This window comes from Crassostrea angulata, chromosome 2 (genome assembly GCF_025612915.1).
Source record: "Crassostrea angulata isolate pt1a10 chromosome 2, ASM2561291v2, whole genome shotgun sequence".
NCBI classification, from domain to species: domain Eukaryota; kingdom Metazoa; phylum Mollusca; class Bivalvia; order Ostreida; family Ostreidae; genus Magallana; species Magallana angulata.
Window position 1 is genome coordinate 56,974,789 of NC_069112.1, and position 24,579 is coordinate 56,999,367.

Sequence of the window (24,579 nt, forward strand, 5' to 3'; positions counted from 1 at the left end):
TGAAATAACTTGATGTTATATCATAGATTTTAATAAACGGTGCAAACTTTTTAAGATAAGAATATTTGTTAGTAGAAACCGTAATTTATAATGCATATGTTGAATAATTTTGAAGGTCACAGGGTTAATTTCATTAAAAAATAATTAATTTGTAAAATTTACAATGATCGTAGAAGTTTTTAAGTTACATAGCATATTTCAAATTCACATGTAAAAGTTTGTCGGGATCAGGTAAGTGTATGCCCTTGCAATGGTTTTCGCCGACGTCATTACTCGCTAGGTGGCGCGCGTGCACTAGAGGTTATAGAAAAATTAAAATGGCGGACAAATATAAACAGTGGTCGGTGCAACGTCTAAAATGCGAGCTTGCTCAAAGAGGTGCCGCATGTGGGGGAAGGAAGATCAATCTGATCGAAAGGTAGGTATCTAATATAGAAATAAAGACATAGTTTTCATTCACGGAAATTATGAGATCATTTATAAAGTGTACATTTAATCGTCGTTTTACAGCACAAGACTTGGCAGTTAAGAACGTAACTATAGCTGTTTCAAAAAATAAAACTGGTTTCAAGGCAAATATGTACACACTGATTAGCTGAAAAGTCAGACAAATCTTGTTGATTTCAAAGAGCCATGGTTGAGAAACAGGCCTACGTCACTTTACTGTTTATACAAGTACCCAAAGTCCAAGCTCTTTTTTAAAATATTTTCATCTGACACTGTATATATATATAAACAATATCTACGAGCTTCGTGAGCTTAGCGAATTCGTTTGCAAAACTCATGAATGCTTGAAAAAAATGTCTAGTCAATTGTTCTACAACAATAGGAATCCACCAAAATCGATCTTAAAATGTAGTCCAGTGAAACATTTTTCACGTGTCTTTTATTTATATACAATTATTTGATATATAGTTTAATCATCATATCTGTATTTTGAACTGTTGAATTGAAACATACCTCATCATAAAGACATTGTATTATCAATAAATTATTAAACTGTTCAATAATTTACACTTGATAAAGCATTTTAAAGGCACTATAGGAACTATAGTAATGTAACATTAGCCGAGTACTATTAGAGTCCAAAATATCCTGGTCTTTTTTTCACTGATTTTCAAATTTTACTTGCCAGTAAAACCTGCCCAGTAACATTAATAATAATTATAATTGCTTTAATAGACCAGGAAAACCTCAGATCTTTAGGAATATATTTTGTCATTGTACATGTTTACACATGTGCATCAAGGTCTATGGATTGTATTACTCTTCGGATATTTCAGGCTTGAATCGTATGACAGAAATAAGAATTTCAGAGAAGATCCCATCATAATTCCAGAGCCATTAGATGTATTCTGGCCTATAACTGGCTTCCAGCAACTCAGACCAGAACACAGGAAGTCAATGCCACAGTTAACATATCACCAGATTGAACAATACTTTCTGTATAGAATGGCAGGTAAATATGTAAATCAAGATTTAACTGAAATGTTTCTAATTATTAGTGATATCTTAAACTAGAATGCAATGTATTTCTGATTCTGCATGTACATGTACAGGCTTACAACATTATAACAACATACATTTGATCACCTTTTGAATTTAAAAAAGAACATTCTCTAGGAAAATTTCCAATTTTGATTTTCATTTTGTAGAAGACAAACAGATGGCATCTGACCTTAAAGCCTTGGAAAAGGGCAAGGACCTTCTAAATGGAGAGAGAATTTTTGCATGCAGCATGTCATCAGATGATGCACATATTTATTTATCTGGAATAGTGGGTGCAGCAATGAAACAAAAGGTTTGGATCAACAATTTTGATGCTATTTAAATAGACATGATACAATAACAGGTTGATGTAATTGCTTATAAATATATAAAACCTTGCAAACGTTTCTGAATTATTCATGAATTTATTGTGCTAACTTTGACAATACATGTAAAATTAACAAAATTGACCACATGATATCGGATGGTAAACTACCTCAGTGTCATATTAAATTTAGCTTGATAGTAATCATTTATGTCCTGATGATTTTGTAAGATTATTGACTGATTTTCTATACATAATGGCCATAAAAACATTTTTTAGAAATGATCATGCATGACCTTACTTTTTAAATCCTTTTTTTCATATTTCAATAGTTATCCTACAATTTTAAAATTGGAATTGACAAAAGAACAGGAGATCCTCTGAATTCCCATTGTGAATGCCCTGCAGGCAAGGGGCCTCATGGAACATGTAAGCATGTTGCTGCTGTTTTTCTTATGGTGGAGAGCTTTGTGGAAAAGGGAAATTTAGCAGTCAGGAAAGGTTGTACAGACAATCTGCAAAGCTTTCATGTGCCAAAGAAAATATATGATGGTGTGTATTACATATTTTATATACTTTTGAATAGTTAATTTTTACATGAAATCATGGCTCATTAATATGCATTATGATGCCATGAATGGCTCTGTATATGTATAATAAAGTGTAGTACTTTATAGGTAAACCACTGGCAGCAGATAGAATCCCTTGGAAAAGGAAGCACACCAATGAAATGCTGGAGGATCCAAGGAAAGACAAGTACTGTTAGTACATGAAATTCTCATCAGGCTACTCCAGTTACATTTATAACTGTATGGTGAACTTCTGTTCCCAGTCTGGGCGGACTCCGAAAACGGAGTAAACGGAAGTTATTTCTCAAAAGTAAAAAATACTCCGAAAAAGGAGTTCGGCGCATGCGCAGTTAATCAAAATATCACATTTTTACGTGAAAACAGGGCACTCAGGAAAATTGATCGTGCAAAGCGGATTATTCATATGCAGGTCTGAAAATACGTTTAAATGCTTTATAAGTCATGTTTCAACAGAATGTATTTGGCAAAAATATACGTTCGTTGGGCAAATCAAATTTTATTTGCTGTCAAAGTTGGTCAATTCTGTTTCCGATGACGAAGTCAATAAAAGTGAATAAATTAATGTTTTTTTCCATGATTTCACTATTATTAAAGATTATTTATGTGCTAGGGTGTGAAATAAACTATTACTGTGAGTTTTTTTATCCCGTTGGTAGCCATTACACCGTTCTTTTGATCACGCGTTGACTCGCCCAGTCGGCACTTCTTAAAACCTTGTATACATCGTAATTAGTCGTATTTTTTTAAAATCATCACGTATATTAAATGCTTGAATACTTACATGAATACATCATTTAAATTTCAATTTCCGTACTTCCAAGTTTTAATTTGAAGTCTGATTTTCTTATCTTATAAGTCCTGGTCGAACACGTGTGAGTTTTAATATTTGTATGTATTTTTCCTGTTGTTTACCGAAACATTTCCACATTACTTTTGAGGTATAATTTTAAAATTAACCATTTCAGAGTCGTTTCCATTTTTTTTTTCACGCTTCTGAAGGATTTTAATCCATTTTTCAATCGCGTATTTACGGGAAAGGGAGGCAACTCTCCATTATTTACATTAGCTACAAAACGGAATTTGAGGAAATCGCAATGCATGACGGTGCCAAATACTCCGTTTTCGGAGTTTACTCCTTTTTCGGAGTCCGCCCAGACTGGTTCCCAGTCCTCTACCAACATATCATTGAGATATTTAACTCCTTCAACCAGTCTTCAGGTAATTTTTATGGCACTATTTCACAAAAATTAAATTCACTGTAGTAGTTGTACAATAGCTTAATTAGTAATGAAATAGGAAAGCAGGAATAAGCATATACATAAATTGAAAACATATGTAGACCGGGAATCGAACCCTGGACCCTGCAACTCTAGTCAGGAGCTCTACCACTGAGCTACCCAGGCCAATATCCACGGTTCATATAGCCCCAACTACTACAGTAAAATGGATAGCTAGCTAGTATAATTGTAATACATGTAATACTTTATCTTTATTTTATACACATTTTAGGTTGCAAGTAGAGACCATGATTACCTTCAACAACCTATAACAGAGCATCTTGTTGACAAAGCAGTTGCTGTAAGTAAACTAATGAACAGAACTTTACAACCTAAATGCATTTATGAGATTGTTTAATTAATTTGTTTGTGATAGAGTCAGGTATATAACATTCCTACTAGCTCTGGCTAGTGGGTTAACCCTTTAGCTCAATCAGTAGGGTGCTGGACTGGCATGCCAGAGGACAAGGGTTCAAACCCCAGCTGAGGCTAAAAGTGTCTCTGTTACATGTTGAAAATCTGAGGTCAAACCAGATTTCAATTTAAATATGGCAGCAAATATAAGAATATCATATACAGGTTCATTGTATCAACAAAAAGCTGCATGTTGATTTAATGTACATGCAGGTAAAAAATGTCCCCCTTTCATTTTATTGTCCTCTTTTTAAGGTCTCTCCAAAAGATGCCAAGGACATAGAGAAATCTACAAGGATGCAAGCCAAGAGTAAAACCTGGTTTGAGGAAAGAAAATGGCGAATTACTGCCTCACGTTTTGGTGACATTGTAAAAATGACTTGCCGCAGAGACACTAGAAAATTGTGTTCTAGCATTTATCAACCGAAGTCAATCATTACCTATCCCATCATTCATGGTAGGCAGCATGAAAGTAGAGCAATTTCCATGTTTGAAGAACTGACTCATTTCAAAGTTAAAAAGTGTGGGTTATTTGTGTCTGTCAAATACCCTTTCCTTGGTGCTACACCAGATGGTTTAGTAGAGAATGATGCCATAGTAGAAGTTAAATGCCCATATGGTGGTAGAGATGTTGATATTAAACCAGGGAAGAAATTCCCATTTCTTGTTGAATCAAATGGTAAAATTACATTGAAATCAAGTCATAAATACTATGACCAAATCCAAGGACAACTGTATGTTTCAGGTAGAAAACTCTGCTATTTCATTGTTTACACATTTTGTGACATCTTGATCTTGAAACTTGAATATGATGAGGAATATTGTCTTTTTAGTTTATTGCCAAAACTAGAAATTTTCTACAAGAAACATTTCAGACCATATGTTGCTTCTTGTTTGTAATAGGCTTGTATGCTATTTTATTTCATGCACATGTAAGCTTATTTACATATTATGCACACTTCATTGTTGAAGTTGAAGTTTTTGGTGCACTAGATATAGCAGAAAGAAGATAGAATGTACATCTTTTAATGCATTGGCTTGGTGTTTGCATTTTCATTTGAAGTTACATTAAATTAAGTCATTCTCTTTCTGTGAAATGAAACAATCAGTCATACTACTGTTCTGTATCAATATATTGTACAATTAATACTGCTGCTCCGAAGGGGGGGGGGTAGAATTTTTTATCTTTTTGTCTGGCTGTTGGTAACAAATTTCTGTCACATTTTTTCAGAAACTATTAATTGCAGATGCTTGAAATTTTAACACTCTTTATTAAATATGCCATATGGTGGGATTCATTTTTTAACAAATTCAATATCAACCTTGAGTTAAATGCTGACTTCACTTATTATGTATATTCATTATGTATTATGGAAAATGTGAGGGAAGAAACTGAAGATGTTGTTCAATCAAAGTTCATTATCTCTTGATCTGTACTAATTATTTGGCATTTGTAATTGTTAATTTCTTTATCTTAATTATACATGTACCAGCAATTGAACAGACTCTTGTTATCTTTATCATGATTTAACAACAACCAATATTTAATGACCAAAAAAATGGTATAAACATTGTGATTTAATATTCATTGCAAAATGACTACATGTATTATGAACAAATGACTAATAATTCAGCATTCTCAAGTAACATTTCTCAAAACAAAGCCAACAGTTGGATAACTTTAAGCATAACCATCTACAATAGGTTTTCTGAAGTTTGACAATGAAAAGCAAACAAATACTATTCTTGAACCAAGAACACATTTACTGGATGGTAGTGGATGATGACTTAGAATTTTATAGGTCTTGGAGAGGCCAATTACTCTTTCTACGTGAATTCTCTTGGATGCAATTCTCCTGTCTCGAACAACATCTTTTGGCTCAAGTTGCGATTTACCTTTCAGCATGGTAGGAGTATTAACATATACATCCATGGGTGCAAATAAATCTTGCACCATAATTCCACGGTCTGCCATTATACTATCTTTTGGCAGAAACATATTTGCTTCCGGTTTGATTATGTTGGAACACTCTATTATCTGTCGATCTGATGCTGAACCACCAAAAGACTCACTTATAAATGAAACTGCACCTCTAGGGGTACAACCGATCATTGTTTTCAGTGTATTACGATGTTTGTAACTTGACCAAGTTATTGATTGGGCGTTTACATCTGATGGCTTTTGAATCGGAATCTCGGTTGCATCTAAAATTACTCTCGTTGTTGGGAACTTCTTCTGAAAATCTTCAGGCATGTTTTTGTCGATTATTTCACGGGAAGGCCAAATGTCAAGTTCCTTGAGCTGAAAGTACATAAAATTTATCCACATGACAATAATTTTGGATACTGTTGATTCACTTATTTCAAACATGAGACTAAGTTCATAATCTTCTTTGGCTTGTCTCAGTTTAATCACTGTCAAGAACAGCTGATCCAAGGGAGAAATAATGGTTGGTTGATTTTTTAGGTCTGAAGCTGCTGGACCAAGACAGTAAAAAAAGAATTGGAAATGATCATAGTTTGAAAAACCTGTGTAATAATTAATAGCTTTAGGATCTGTTCTAATGTTTTCAATAGAAAAACGACCAAGGAGAGTACATTGTACACTTTCATTAGAAACAAGCTCATCTGGGGTCAACTCAATTTCAAGATTTTCAGTCTCATCATTGGAGGATTCAACTATGATTTCATGCTGAACACCCTGATAGTCACAAATGCTTGGTTGCGATGGGATCCTTGTGACAAGTTGGCGCCTTTTAGAAGTTGTAGAGGTGAAGGGGAAAACAGATGGCACAGCATCCTCCTTAAGTCTAGCTCGCTCACCTGAATAACAAAATGTTGACATATAATGAATGTGCTTGTCAGGCATTCATATGCTCATGAGGAAAACAAAAGAAATCAGGAATTTTGCAAATACTTATGACTGATTCTTGCACTCAAATTGAGTTTCATTATTCTCAGAATAGTACCCAGGTGTAACTCTCTACTTAGAGTTTAACAAGTATGGAAGAAAAAGAAACTTCATCAGAAAGTATTTTACAATGGCTAATTGGCTATAATAGTACATGTACTTCTTTTGATATAAGTTGGCTATAATAGTACATGTACTTCATTTGATATAAGTAGACAAGTATAAAATATAGTCATTGCATGTCAGATAAAACCTGTGAGTGCATCATATAATTAGCAAATAAAGGGGAATCAATGTAACATGCTTACCATAAATTGATAAAGCACTGAATTTTACTTAGAAATTAAAGAAAAAAAAACTGATAAGACTTATCATTGCAGAATCTTCTTTGTGATGTATCTTCAGCACACCTGAAACAAAAACATGCAACCACAAAGCATCATTTTCTTAAAATTAATTGATGATGAAAAAACAAGTTAAACAATAAGTTTTTTTAAATGATTATACTTTTGAAGTACATGTACAGATTACATATAAATCAATTCCATTCACAGTGAGTGAGTGTGCATTTTACATTGGGACATAGGAGCTTTCCATGTAAGAGGACTTGACAAGAGTATTAGGCTACTGTACATGTACTTCCCGATAATCAAAATAAATTTAATTGTTAATTAAAAATACAAAATCCAAGATTCCTCTGACAATAGATAGTGGTATAATTGCAATGCTCTTACTATTGAAATCAGTTTAACATGTTTAATAGGCACTGGGATGTAGTGCGATGTTTTTCTGAGGAATTTCGGATTAAATGAATGCACGTATCTAATTATGTATTGAAATGTAGCAAAAAGATAAGAAAATGTGAAACCTTAAACATAAACGAAATTAAATCACTGAAATTTTTACTAACCTAATAAAGTGCTCTTGTAGTCCGATGACACAAAGTGAGCCTTGCATACAACATCATTAGGTCCGGGTTTCCAAAGTTGTTTTGTTTTTGGATCAGTGCGTTTTATTGCAATTCTCCACTTTTTTGAGTAAATTTTGTCATGTGGAAACTTGTGTCCACCATATCCCGTGCACCCAGGCACACAGCAATACTGAGGCATTGAAGATTGAAGTTACGCCAACGTACCGTCTTACGAAACGAAGTAAATATAGCCTATAGTTACGAGATTTGTTTATACCCGCTACTACACGCGCGCCACCTACCGACAAAAAAATCTACGGCGGAAACCATTAAGTGATTTATTTAGGTACTCAGATTTTAGATATACGATATTTTATACAAAACTGAGATGGCTTCTTTATACGATGCATACTTTTAACAAAATGAAAATAAGACTATATAGGTAGCATTCTACTAATAATAATTTTAAACAAAATATTCATTTATACTTTTCCGTTAATGTTTGACATTTATTTTTCTTCGCTATAAAACTGCACGATAGCCTTCAATGATTTAACTTAATGCGTCATTTTGAAGCATATCACTTCATATGTTGTAGTACAGCGAGAACGATATCTCGCTTATTTTTCAGTGTGTACGATATTACGGACATCAAAATTGTAAGTAATAGTATATGTTGTTTTTAATTAAAAGATTAGTATATGTTAATTTTACTAATAAATAGATTAATAAGTACTTTCGAGGTTTGTAATATACTGTGATGTCATAATGCACATTTCCCGTACTTTTTGTCTGAACGGAGTTTATTGACAGCCTTAACTGTGCTGCGCTCTAAACTTTTTGTAATTTTGGTTGAATCATTATATAGAAATAATACTATTGAACTAGGGATTTTGAACATAATTGAAGAAACATGTCAGTTGACAGTAGCATAATAGTAATGCAATATAAAATTTGTTTTGTAAAGTCTCGGACCTCGTCTCCTTATAGAGGACACTAATTTCTATCGTTCAATTTCAGAGTTAAGATATGAAAACAAGATAGTTTGAACCTGGCAGACGAGTCATCATAACTCAAACTGTTATTAATTCCAATATCTCTAATAAATGTGTTAACACTGCTTGAGTCTATGTTTGGAAATTACACTTTTGAACCAAGAATCATAAACATAATTGAAAGATGTCATCTGACGGTAAGATAAAATTTGTGCGACTCGTTATATACAGTCATTCAAACCATTTTGTAAAGTGTGATTTTTCACAGTCTTGCAGACGTCTGAAGTAGGTAAAATCCCGGACTTGCAGGCTGTTTTACTTGTTCAGACCAGATCGCTACAAATTGCCACAAGCAGACAGATTTCCAACACGGTGGTGCCAAAATGATAGATCTGCTGGTAGACTCTTTGAACAACAACCAAGCAGGAATGCTACACCTGAAATTTTTAGTTTAATTTGAAATAAGAATGCACACTCAAACGTAAGCGCTTTTGTAACAATTATCTTTATCAAGCTGGATCCAGATACAAATATTTTAATATGTTCCCATTACGGACGATATGGCGAACGAGTCATCATAACTTAAACTGTTATTACTTCCGAGTCTCTAACATTTTTCAAATAAAACTTTAGTCTATGTCTGCAAATTACACTTGAAAGATGTCAGCCGACAGTAAGATAAAGCTAATGGAACAGGTTTTAAACAATATTTCATACCATGTTGTAAAGTGTGATTTTTCACAGTATTGCAGGCGTCTGAAGTATGTAAAATCCCGTACTTGCAGGCTGCTTTACATAGTCAGGCCAGATTGCTACAAAATTGCCACAGGCATACACATTTTCAACACAGTAGCGCCTTTATGATATAGTTGTTGTTGCTTCTTTGAATAACTGCCCAGCTTGGATGCTGCACTTGGCATATTTCGTTTTAAACATAATGTAAAATCTCTAAACTTTTTGTAATTTTGGTTGAATCATTATATAGAAATAATATTATTGAACTAAGAATTTTGAACATAATTGAAGAAACATGTCAGTTGACAGTAGCATAATTGTAATGCAAAATAAAATTTGTTTTGTAAAGTCTCGGACCTCGTCTCCTTATAGAAGACGCTAATTTCTATCGTTCAATTTCAGAGTTAAGATATGAAAACAAGATAGTTTGAACCTGGCAGACGAGTCATCATAACTCAAACTGTTATTAATTCCAATATCTCTAAAAATTTTATTAACACTGCTTGAGTCTATGTTTGGAAATTACACTTTTGAACGAAGAGTCATAAACATAATTGAAAGATGTCGGCTGACAGTAAGATAAAATTTGTGCGACTCGTTTTAAACAATAACTCAAATCAGTTTGTAAAATGTGAATTTTCACAGTCTTGCAGGCGTCCGAAGTAGGTAAAATCCCGGACTTGCAGGCTGTTTTACTTGTTTAGACCAGATCGCTACAAATTAGCACAGGAAAACAGATTTCCCACACAGTGGCGCCAAAATGATCTGCTGGTAGCTTCTCTGAACAACAACCAAGCATGAATGCTACACCTGGAATTTTTAGTTTAATTTGAAATAAGAATGTACACTCAAACGTAAGCGCTTTTGTAACAATTATCTTTATCAAGCTGGATCCAGATACAAATATTTTAATATGTTCCCATTACGGACGATATGGCGAACGAGTCATCATAACTTAAACTGTTATTACTTCCGAGTCTCTAACATTTTTCAAATAAAACTTTAGTCTATGTCTGCAAATTACACTTGAAAGATGTCAGCCGACAGTAAGATAAAGCTAATGGAACAGGTTTTAAACAATATTTCATACCATGTTGTAAAGTGTGATTTTTCACAGTATTGCAGGCGTCTGAAGTATGTAAAATCCCGTACTTGCAGGCTGCTTTACATAGTCAGGCCATATTGCTACAAAATTGCCACAGGCATACACATTTTCAACACAGTAGCGCCTTTATGATATAGTTGTTGTTGCTTCTTTGAATAACTGCCCAGCTTGGATGCTGCACTTGGCATATTTCGTTTTAAACATACTGTAGAATCTCTAAACTTTTTGTAATTTTGGTTGAATCATTATATAGAAATAATATTATTGAACTAAGGATTTTGAACATAATTGAAGAAACATGTCAGTTGACAGTAGCATAATTGTAATGCAAAATAAAATTTGTTTTGTAAAGTCTCGGACCTCGTCTCCTTATAGAAGACGCTAATTTCTATCGTTCAATTTCAGAGTTAAGATATGAAAACAAGATAGTTTGAACCTGGCAGACGAGTCATTATAACTTAAACTGTTATTAAATCCAATATCTCTAAAAAATTTGTTAACACTGCTTGAGTCTATGTTTGGAAATTACACTTTTGAACGAAGAATCATAAACATAATTGAAAGATGTCAACTGACGGTAAGATAAAATTTGTGCGACTCGTTTTAATCAATAATTCAAACCATTTTGTAAAGTGTGATTTTTCACAGTCTTGCAGGCGTTTGAAGTAGGTAAAATCCCGGACTTGCAGGCTGTTTTACTTGTTCAGACCAGATCGCTACAAATTGCCACAAGCAGACAGATTTCCAACACGGTGGTGCCTAAATGATAGATCTGCTGGTAGACTCTCTGAACAACAACCAAGCATGAATGCTACACCTGGAATTTTTAATTTAATTTGAAATAAGAGTGTACACTCAAAGGTAAGCGCTTTTGTAACAATTATCTCTATCAAGCAATATTTTAATATGTTCCCATTACAGACGATATGTCAGACGAGTCATCATAACTTAAACTGTTGTAACTTCCGAGTCTCTATCATTTTTCAAAAAAAACTTTAGTCTATGTCTGCAAATTACACTTGAAAGATGTCAGCCGACAGTAAGATAAAGCTAATGGAACAGGTTTTAAACAATTTATATTTCATAGCATGTTGTAAAGTGTGATTTTTCACAGTATTGCAGGCGTCTGAAGTATGTAAAATCCCGTACTTGCAGGCTGCTTTACATAGTCAGGCCATATTGCTACAAAATTGCCACAGGCATACACATTTTCAACACAGTAGCGCCTTTATGATAAAGTTGTTGTTGCTTCTTTGAATAACTGCCCAGCTTGGATGCTGCACTTGGCATATTTCGTTTTAAACATACTGTAGAATCTCTAAACTTTTTGTAATTTTGGTTGAATCATTATATAGAAATAATATTATTGAACTAAGGATTTTGAACATAATTGAAGAAACATGTCAGTTGACAGTAGCATAATAGTAATGCAATAAAAAAATTGTTTTGTAAAGTCTCGGACCTCGTCTCCTTATAGAGGACACTAATTTCTATCGTTCAATTTCAGAGCTAAAATATGAAAACAAGATAGTTTGAACCTGGCAGACGAATCATCATAACTCAAACTGTTATTAAATCCAATATCTCTAAAAATTTGGTTTACGCTGCTTGAGTCTATGTTTGGAAATTACACTTTTGAACCAAGAATCATACACATAATTGAAAAATGTCAGCTGACAGTAAGATAAAATTTGTGCGACTCGTTTTAAACAATAACTCAAATCAGTTTGTAAAGTGAAAATTTTCACAGTCTTGCAGGCGTCTGAAGTAGGTAAAATCCCGGACTTGCAGGCTGTTTTACTTGTTCAGACCAGATCGCTACAAATTAGCACAGGAAAACAGATTTCCCACACAGTGGCGCCAAAATGATAGATCTGCTGGTAGCTTCTCTGAACAACAACCAAGCATGAATGCTACACCTGGAAATTTTAGTTTAATTTGAAATAAGAATGTACACTCAAAGGTAAGCGCTTTTGTAACAATTATCTTTATCAAGCTGGATCCTGATACAAATATTTTAATATGTTCCCATTACAAACGATATGGCGAACGAGTCATCATAACTTAAACTGTTATTACTTCCGAGTCTTAATCATTTTTCTTATATAACTTTCGTCTATATCTGCAAATTACACTTGAAAGATGTCAGCTGACAGTAAGATGAAATTAATGGAACAGGTTTTAAACAATATTTTATACCTTGTTGTAAAGTGTGATTTTTCACAGTATTGCAGGCGTCTGAAGTATGTAAAATCCCGTACTTGCAGGCTGCTTTACATAGTCAGGCCAGATTGCTACGAAACTGCCACAGGCATACACATTTTCAACACAGGTGCGCCTTTATGATAAAGTTCTTGTTGCTTCCTTGAATAACTGCCCAGTTTGGATGCTGCACTTGGCATATTTCGTTTTAAACATACTGTAGAATCTCTAAACTTTTTGTAATTTTGGTTGAATCATTATATAGAAATAATACTATTGAACTAAGAATTTTGAACATAATTGAAGAAACATGTCAGTTGACAGTAGCATAATAGTAATGCAATATAAAATTTGTTTTGTAAAGTCTTGGACCTCGTCTCCTTATAGAGGACGCTAATTTCTATTGTTCAATTTCAGAGTTAAGATATGAAAACAAGATAGTTTGAACCTGGCAGACGAGTCATCATAACTCAAACTGTTATTAATTCCAATATCTCTAAAAATTTTATTAACACTGCTTGAGTCTATGTTTGGAAATTACACTTTTGAACCAAGAGTCATAAACATTATTGAAAGAAGTCGGCTGACAGTAAGATAAAATTTGTGCGACTCGTTTTAAACAATAACTCAAATCAGTTTGTAAAATGTGAATTTTCAGTCTTGCAGGCGTCCGAAGTAGGTAAAATCCCGGACTTGCAGGCTGTTTTACTTGTTTAGACCAGATCGCTACAAATTAGCACAGGAAAACAGATTTCCCACACAGTGGCGCCAAAATGATCTGCTGGTAGCTTCTCTGAACAACAACCAAGCATGAATGCTACACCTGGAATTTTTAGTTTAATTTGAAATAAGAATGTACACTCAAACGTAAGCGCTTTTGTGACAATTATCTTTATCAAGCTGGATCCAGATACAAATATTTTAATGTGTTCCCAGTACAGACGATATAGCAGACAAATCATCATAACTCAAACTGTTATTACTTCCGAGTCTCTAACATTTTCAAATAAAACTTTAGTCTATATCTGCAAATTACACTTGAAAGATGTCAGCTGACAGTAAGATAAAATTAATGGAACAGGTTTTAAACAATATTTCATAGCATGTTGTAAAGTGTGATTTTTCACAGTCTTGCAGGCGTCTGAAGTATGTAAAATTCCGTACTTGCAGGCTGCTTTACATAGTCAGGCCAGATTGCTACGAAACTGCCACAGGCATACACATTTTCCACACAGTAGCGCTTTTATGATAAAGTTGTTGCTTCTTTGAATAACTGCCCAGCTTGGATGCTGCACTTGGCATATTTCGTATTAAACATACTGTAGAATCTCTAAACTTTTTGTAAATTTGGTTGAATCATTATATAGAAATAATACTATTGAACTAAGGATTTTGAACATTATTGAAAAATCATGTCCGTTGACAGAAGGATAATATTAATGCAATATAAAATTGTTTTGTAAAGTCTCGGACCTCGTCTCCTTATAGAGGACGCTAATTTCTATCTTTCAATTTAAGAGTTAAGATATGAAAGCAAGATAGTTTGTACCGGGCAGACGAATCATCCTAACTCAAACTGCTATTAATTCCGAGTTTCTAAAAATTTTGTTAACACTGCTTGAGTCTATGTTTGGAAATTACACTTTTTAACCAAGAATCATAAACATAATTTAAAAATAACATTTGTGCAAATCGTTTTAAACAATAATTCAAACCATTTTGTAAAGTGTGATTTTTTACAGTCTTGCAGGCGTCTGAAGTAGGTAAATTCCCGGACTTGCAGGCTGTTTTACTTGTTCAGACCAGATCGCTACAAATTGCCACAAGCAAACAGATTTCCAACACAGTACCTATCAAGCTGGATCAAGATACAAATATCTTAATGTGTTCCCATTACAGACGATCTGGCAGATGAGTCATCATAACTCAAACTGTTATTACTTCCGAGTCTCTAACATTTTGCAAATAAAACTTTAGTCTATATCTGCAAATTACACTTGAAAGATGTCAGCTGACAGTCAGATAAAATTAATGGAACAGGTTTTAAACAATATTTCATAGCATGTTGGAAAGTGTGATTTTTCACAGTATTGCAGGCGTCTGAAGTAGGTAAAATCCCGTACTTGCAGGCTGCTTTATAGATTCAGCCCAGATTGCTACAAAACCGCCACAGGCATACACATTTTCCACACGGTAGCGCCTTTATGATAAAGTTCTTGTTGCTTCTTTGCATAATTGTCCAGCTTGGATGCTGCACTTGGCATATTTCGTTTTAATATTACTCTGGAATCTCTAAACTTTTTTGTAAATCTGGTTGAATCATTATATAGAAATAATACTATTGAACTAAGGATTTTGAACATTATTGAAAAAACATGTCAATTGACAGAAGGATGATATTAATGCAATATAAAATTGTTTTGTAAAGTCTCGGACCTCGTCTCCTTATAGAGGACGCTAATTTCTATCGTTCAATTTAAGAGTTAAGATATGAAAACAAGATAGTTTGAACCTGGCAGACGAATCATCCTAACTCAAACTGTTATTAATTCCGATATCTCTAAAAATTTTGTTTACACCGCTTGAGTCTATGTTTGGAAATTACACTTTTGAACCAAGAATCATAAATATAATTTAAAAATAACATTTGTACAAATCGTTTTAAACAATAATTCAAACCATTTTGTAAAGTGTGATTTTTTACCGTCTTGCAGGCGTCTGAAGTAGGTAAAATCCCGGACTTGCAGACTGTTTTACTTGTTCAGACCAGATCGCTACAAATTAGCACAGGCAAACAGATTTCCCACACAATGGCGCCTAAATGATAGATCTGCTGGTAGCTTCTCTGAACAACAACCAAGCATGAATCCTACATCTGAAAGTTTTAATTTAATATGAAATAAGAATGTACACTCAAACGTAAGTGCTTTTGTAACAATTATCTTTATCAAGCTGGATCCAGATACATGTACAAATATTTTAATGTGTTCCCATTACAGACGATATGGCAGACGAGTCATCATAACTCAAATTGTTATTACTTCCGAGTCTCTAACATTTTTCTAATATAACTTGAGTCTATATCAATTAGGAGCCCCTTTTCTATTTGTGAAAAAACTTACAAGTCAGTTCATCATAAGGAAAGGTGTAACATTCAAACAAAGTATTCTGTATGTTGAAAAAAACCCCTCAAATTTGTAATATTCAAAGATGCGACTGATGTCTTGTTTTTTTTTTCACTCAATTTTTTCAGGGCAGGCCATTTACAGAGAGGCAAATTTTGCTGATCATTGTGTATCATTACTGGTTTAATAACATACATTGAATGTATCATCCAACAGACGTTACAAGTATCATTTTTCTTCTAGGGGGTGTTGCTAAAATTAAAATAGCAGCAACGAGATGTATTATAGAAACTAATTGAAGCTTATATAATAGACTATTTTTTCTGATATTGTATCACGTAGCTAACACAACGCGTTTTAGTTTGTTAAGCGTCCAAACCTCTCAGTTTGCGTCCCCCCCCCCAAAAAAAAATTGCATCAGAAAATGGCTCAATATTCTTTATATTACAATGTTTTTTAAAAACATAAAAGATAAAAGAGCAACTATGTAACTTATTTCGAATGTATCATACGGCACTTAAATGAGTGGTTCAAACTTCAAAGCGGTTGTACGGTGGGAATATTCAACCACAAAATATGTTTTAGAAAATGTTGAAAATGACTTCCGGGTCTGCAGTGAATCCTCTTACTCACTGCGCTACGCTGTGAGATAACAATGAAGGTTAGGACTATTTATAAAATTATACTTTATTTTATTCTTTTTTTTTTTCGATAAATAATACAACACAACATGAAGGTGTCCCATACCACCTTACATGTAAATAATGAAGTTTCCAATTATCTAATTAAGTCTATTTATTTCAGGTGGTTCTATACGTCCACAGTTTATTCCAATTTTAAATAGAAGACCACAAAATATATACTTATCAAATATTAAAATGATGATAGTGATACAATAGGTATTTTAAAAGAATTTAAAGGTTGTTTTTTGGGTTTTTTTGGTAAAATATTTTTTAAAAGAGTAACCTGTTAACAAATTGTAATGTTTTTGTCATATGATGGATATTTCCTTCAGACACATAAAATAATTATAACACTTTATTACATTCAAAAAAATTATTATTGCAAAATTCTTAGTATTTCCCTAAAACTTAATTGTTCATATCTTCCAACTCTGTTGACAAGTCATCTGAAAAAGCTGCTTGATGTCATAAGAAAATGTATTTTAATAAATGTGACATCAAGATATTAATGAAAATCATTGCAAATAAACACAAATTATTTTTATTTTATTTTATTTGGTATGAAAGTTCCTTAGGTAAGAGTTTTCGTTCCTAAGTTCCAAGGCCCAAACACCTTTTCAATTTCTGAGTTGAAAATTTCCTAAATATTGTGTTGGAATGATAAATACATACATATTTCATTATAGGTATAAATAAGTAAATACATAGTTTATTTGCTTTTTTGCAAAACTAAGTCCAACAAATAAAGGGGAAAATTAACTAATAGGATTTATGTATCCCAACCCAATAGAAATTCAAAGCCCCCCTTCCATCCCCTTAAGGTGGTAAGAAACATCTGTCGATATCAATGTGGATTAAAGAAAATTATAATTGAAATCCTTTCACCAGTTTAGAATTTTCTTTCATAATTTTTAACCAAAAAATATGTCTTAGAAAATTTTGGAAAGGTAAGAAATTTTAAAATCCCCAGCGGGATTAAGTCTTACAGGTCCGTGGTGAACCCTCCAACCCACTCTGCTGCGCTTTAAGGTGACAATAATAGGAAAAAAATATTTATAAACGTATACCTGATTTTATTTATTCATTTTGATAAATAATACGACACAACATGAAAGTGTCCCATATCACCTTACATCTAAATAATGAATTTTCCAATGACCAAATCAAATCTATTTTACATTTTTTTTTCAGAAGAGCGGTCCCCACACGAATCAATTTAAATCAGTCAGTACAAGAATGACAGATTTATGTTTTTTTTGCGAACTGCGTCATCAATAACTTGTGTATAGAGCCACCTTAACATTTTTTTTCAAAAGAGCGGTCCCCATACCTTTCGCCTCAGTTGAAATCAGCCAGTACAAGTGTTATATTAAAAGTTTAAAATCGAAGATTTCTAAACTTATCTATAACAATCTTGTAAAATTATCGTAACAGCTATATGTGTGAATGTTTACTTTTCTGGCATGCCATTACTATTCCTTTGTCATAAAAAAGCAATGCCTGTCAAAAAAAAAATAATTGTAGGAGAGAATGGTTTAAGATCTAGAAGAGAACGGTTGGGCTAACTGTGCTGGAACCCCGCACGTTAGTGGAGTGTGTGTGATATCGGGCTAGCTGTGCTGGATTTCCGCACGTTAGTGTCGATTTTGTGCAAAGAATTATATCGGACTGCCCGTGCTGGACTCTCCGCACGTTATTAAGTGGTTCTCTCGGAACTCCGAGAATCGGTTTTCATTGGAATCCCATGTACCGTTTATTTACCAACTTAAATACAACTTGTTGAACTTTTGTTTCGTTTTGGAGTTTTTTTATTCAGCGTAAACTTGAGCGAGTGTAACGAATTGAGCTTTCCCCTGAATTCACCATATGGATTTTAAGAACTTTTACATTACAATTTACAGTCTAGAATACAAATCAAATACAAGATACGTTCGTGAAAGTTGGGTAGTATTTTTAGTAGAAAGCCGATTGGCATGCTACCGGGCTAACCGCAACTTTACAGAAAATTCGCGAGAGGAATTTACACTTAAAATTCATTGGTGAAACAAGAAATACATGCTTCCAGATTTACTTTTTTTCGTACTGCGTCATCAAAAAGTGGTGTATAGAGCCACCTTAAGTGGAAACATGTACTTTTGTGTTTTTATTAATAAACAAAATAGAAAAATCGTATCATTAAATACCGTCATTTCATTTAAAGCTAGATAGGATGTTCTATCAATAAAACAAGAGGCCCATAGGCCACATTGCTCACCTACGGAACAATAGGTATGATAAAATCAGCTTAATGGGGTCATAATACAAACAATCTGGACAATATACAATAATACATGTAGATCCTGTATAAATAAAATCCATTTTTCCCACTGGATATTCTTATGTTTATAATCACAGGATGGTTATATAGTCATATCACATGATGAGTATTGCAGTTCTCAAAAAGATCCTTAATAATTGTTTATATATGGGATATAAAGCTACATCAAACACTGAACCTTCTTGTGAGGCTGAAGAATTGTCCTGGAGCCAAAGTATTAACAATTATAAAGAATCATCTGGCTGATTAGTTTCTGAGAAGAAGATCTTTAAAGATTTACTCTATATATTCCCATGTAAAACTTTAACACCCCCCATGTGGCCCCACCCTACCCCTAGGGATCATGATTTTCACAACTTGGAATCTACACTACCTGAGGATACTTCCACACAAGTTTCAGCTTTCCTGGCTGATTAGTTTCTGAGAAGAACATTTTTAAAGATTAACTCTATATATACCTATATAAAACTTCGACCCCCCCCCATTGTGGCCCCACCCTACCCCCAGGGGTCATGATTTTCACAACTTAGAATCTACACTACCTGAGGATGCTTCCACACAGCTTTCCTGGCTGATTAGTTCCTGAGAAGAAGATTTCTAAAGATTTCTCTATAGATATATTCCTATGTAAAACTTCGACCCCCATTGTGGCCCCACCCTACCCTCGGGGTCATGATTTTCACAACTTTGAATCTACACTACCTGAGGATGCTTCCACACAAGTGTCAGTTTTCCTGGTTGATTAGTTTTTGAGAAGAAGATTTTAAAAGATTTACTCTATCTATTCCTATGTAAAACTTCAACCCCATATGATGGCCCCACCTTTACCCCGGGGTTCACGATTTTCACAACTTTGAATCTACACTACCTGAGGATGCCTCCACACAAGGATCAGCTTTCCTGGCTGATTAGTTTCTGAGAAGAAGATTTTTAAAGATTTACTCTATATATTCCTATGTAAAACGTCGACCCTCCCCCCCATTGTGGCCCCACCCTACCCCCCAGGTTCATGAATTTCACAACTTTGAATTTACACTACCTGAGATTGCTTCCACACAAGTTTCAGCTTTCCTGGCTTTATGGTTCTTGATAAGAAGATTTTTGAAAATTTCTCGAAATTTTTCATTAATTTCTAATTATCTCCCCTTGAAAACAGGTGTGGCCCTTCATTTTCATAACTTTGAATCCCCTTTGTCTAAGGATGATTTGTGCCATGTTTGGTTGAAATTGGCCCAGTAGTTCTTGAGAAGATGTTGAAAATGTGAAGTTTACGGACAGACGGACGACAGACAAAATGTGATCAGAATAGCTCACTTGAGCTTTCAGCCCAGGTGAGCTAATGACAGATGTCCTACGGACCCAGTTTAACGATAGAATTCGTCCCAAATACTAGCTTTGTAGCAAATAAAAAAACTAAATCGCGCTGTATCCTGCCTAAATTTTCATATGACTGGTCTCAATTACTTACAATGTTTCTCTTTTATTATCCCATGTTACCACATTAACTGTTTTTGCAACGAAATCTCTGCAACTTTTAAGATCACGTTTGAAAATTCGCTGTTTATGGTCGCCATGTTAACGGTAAAATCCGAGACATTCCAAGTGCGAATTCTCACAAAATGGCAGGGAAATTTAGACGCGTATTTCAACAAAATGCCTTGTTACGACTCTTAAATGGATAATTTGTGTACTAAAAAAAGAATCATACCAACCCCCATAGTTGTGGATAAGGGTGGGGCATCTATATTGTACCAATACATGTTACATGATATGATTTCATTCAAATTTTGATTTTCATTACTTAGAATAGGACAGGTGTGCTGAGGTTACCATATAAAAAATAGTAATATCTCCTTCTAAACATTTTAACAATGACTAATGTTTCAATATCTTAGGTCATTCAAACATAAATATCAGTATTTGTATTTTGTAAATAAGGAACTCCCCTTAAAATGTGGGAAGAAACTGATTTTCTGGCTATAATGCATAAAAACATTTTCTGGTAAACTGAAATTCATCAGTTTTTAAGGATGAAAACCATGAAAAGCTCCTAGATTCAATCATGATGATATTATTTATACTTGACTCATAATGACCTTCTCAACTAAATGCATGAAACCTCTTTTCTACACAAAATATGCATCTGTGTGATCTTGTAAATGGTATTAAAGCATGTTTTTGCCTTAAACTATTACAAATGGGTAATTCAGTGTAAAATAAACTAAAACATAGCACATATTTGCCCAAATCCCTTAATTCCTTGAATCAGGACTATGTAGGAAATGAAATTAAAACTCACATAAGGTGAGCAGAAATCAAAGAAATTAAAGTTTTTGTCAAAATAATCCTTCGATAGACTGTTCATGTTCTTCTTCGCAATGTTTCGCACTTGTCGCTTAATTCTGAGACTTGCACGTAAACTCAAAATTGTTCATTCGATGAAAAACTAGTCGCTGCGTGCTCTTACGACAAAGTCTGAGGGCATCAAATATGACTGCGACAACCGATCTGCACACTTTTACAGCATCTAGAACACAGACACCAATATTCTAAGCTCCAGTGACTTCATATCATCCATTTTTAAAGGTTTTTATTATTATATATTAAAAATTACATGTTTTCCACACCAAAAATCATCATTTTTCATATTTTTTTCATTACAAAATTTTAAAAGCATTTTTCTATCTTCAGACTACAGAAACTAATTTCTGTTAACAAGATTTGACATAAAATACTGAAAACTTGCACCTGCATGCATTTTTTCAATTTGACACAAAGCCCTTCAAGGTATCACACCGGTAATTGTTTTCACTATATAACACTATAGAGGGGAAAAAATTCTTAAAAATCAGTTTGTATTTTTCATGACAAAATATTCGGAGGAAATGTTATTTGTTACCTATCTCATCAGCTAACACCATAAAAAGGGCAAGCGATACTGCATTTTCTCAAAATATCTAGCTCCAAACAGGTCTACCCTCAAAACCACATGTTTTCCATTTGTATGTAAACAGACTGCACACTCCCCAGGAAGCTGCTGCATGAGCCCTGAAAGAAGTAGTCCCTGTGAAAAAAAATCATCACCTAACAAAATACATGAAATATCCTACTCAGTGGTACATAAAATTTTAAAACTGAGTAAAGGAAAATGTAAAAATGCAGTCAAGGAAAAAAATAATTCTGAAGTATATATGGAACTACAATTGACTAAGTTCATTTTGATTGGCCGATTACCGGTGTGATACCTTGAAAACCCTTCCAAACTCCATTTGCAGGGGGTATAAAAGAAAATTAAAACAGCATGGAAAATGACAATTGTTCAAGGTAGATGTGTTTGCTGCAATTTGACATTTGTATAAAATCCTTCAAGAGTCAAGATTTTTTGCACAAATTACACAACAAAACACTAGACTCAAAAAGTTACACAATGTCAATTTCTAAAACACAAATCACCCTTTCAAGATTGGAACATGAAAACAATAAGTTCCAATATTTCCTTAGGCTAATTATACACTTTAGTAAAAGGATCACAACAGTTAAAATTTAGTATCATATGCTATTGGTACAATCCACTGAGAAAACCACAACATTTACATCTCTTAATACACTAATCAAATAAGTCCCATGATGAGAGGATCAAAACAGGTAACCATAATGTCATATGCTAATTATACAGTCTACAGAGAAGATCTTAATAGCTACACATAAATACCCTCAGCTATTTGTACACTCTCAGTCTATTAAAAGGATCACAACAGTTACATAGTTTTTGGTACTACATTACACATGTAAAGAGCAAATGGTTTAAGTTCAAAAGTTCACATTAGTACTACACACTACTGATACAGTCCCATGAGAATATCACAACAGTTACAACACATTAATAACCTAGTCAACTGATAGTCCTCTGATGAAAGGATCACAACAGTTACAACATATGAGTACCAATAGCTGGGGATACAGTCCCTTGAGATAATCACAACAACTTTACATTAGTACCATATAAGGCTATTGATACAGTCTACCGAAAGGAACAGAGTTTTCTTTAAATAAAACCCCTGTTTATTTTAAAGATATCTATACTTACCTGCTTGTGTTGGTGGTGATATCACTGGGTAGTGAAAAGTGTCTAATTACATGGATTGACCAATAGACCTACTGCTGCTGCTGGCTAGCCCTACATGTCGGTGAAGGAGAAGTCACTGGGTTTTAGATTGCTGTTGACTATCAGCCAATTGCCTATAAAAATTTAAATTGGCCAAATAAAATATAATAAAGAACCAAAAAAAACCTATATTTAGGATAAGACATAATAACAAATCAAATTCATTGAGTAATGGCCATTTATGCTATGACTGTTTACATCCAATGCATTATCTTTGTTACCTTCTGCATCTCTAGATTTCGCCAGTCAATGAAATTTCACATTTATTCTTAATCTTCTGAGCGCTTATTTACACAGCATACTAATACTACAAGATATTACGAAGGATAACTTAGAATAATACCAGTAGTGAAGTAATGGATAAAGAGTCCAAGACTGTCACACGTAAGGACATATGAAAATTTCAAAGGGCATGGCTCAGTCTATACCCTTGACTACGCAATAACAGGAACACCAATTCTATGACATGTGATTGATGCCTGCGGTCTAACCAACGCAATACTATTTCATACCATTGGTAACAAAAACTTTAAGACAAGTTCCATAAAAGATCACATCAAATCATTAGACCATTTAAGAAAATATTTTGAAAAATCACAAGACAAACAACAGTTTGTAAAAGACAGTGCAGTTACAATTGCATTAAAGGCAATGTATTGAATGGCTAAAGATGGTATAGCTTTGACAAAATTCAGATCTCTTCTAAACTTTCTGAAAAGTATCAGAGTTAAAGATCTAGAAATGCTGTAAGTTGATTTGGAGAAATCTGCATCTACATTATATGAGGATGTTTCCACACAAGACAAATCACTTTTTAAAAAGATTTTAAAAGATTTCCTATATAATATATTCCCATGTACAACTTGATCCCTCCATTAAGGCCCCACCCTACCCCCGGGGACCAATACTTGAACAAATTTGAATCTACACTACCTGAGAATGCCTCCACACAAGTTTAAGCTTTTCTGGCCAAATAGTTTTGGGTAAGATTATTTTTGAAATATACCATAAAATTTTCAATAATTCTTAAATATCTCTCCTTTAAAGAGAGTGTGGCCCTTCATTTGAAGAAACTTGAATCTCCTTCACCCAGTGGTCATGTGTGGCAAATTTGGTTGAAATCTGCCCAGTGATTCTGGAGAAGAAGATGAAAATGTGAAAAGTTTACAACGACAATGCCAACGCCAAATACATCGACAGACAACAGACAAATTTTTATCAGAAACATTCACTTGAGCTTTCAGCTCAGGTGACAATGGAAATTTTTTTATCAGAAAAGCTCATTTGAGCTTTAAACTCAGGTGAGCTAAATACTGCTAAACTATGGAACCATGCAT

General features: G+C 33.8%; 1 long non-coding RNA gene and 1 pseudogene across 1 annotated transcript; both read left to right on the forward strand.

The window, feature by feature from the left end:
- Nucleotides 1-24,579, forward strand: part of LOC128174544 (multiple epidermal growth factor-like domains protein 10) — a 293,920-nt pseudogene that overhangs the window by 46,407 nt on the left and 222,934 nt on the right.
- On the forward strand, nt 3,563-4,415 carry LOC128172619 (uncharacterized). The gene is made up of 3 exons (XR_008242319.1): nt 3,563-3,621; nt 3,913-3,981; nt 4,350-4,415. It is a non-coding gene; the product is annotated as an uncharacterized LOC128172619 (long non-coding RNA).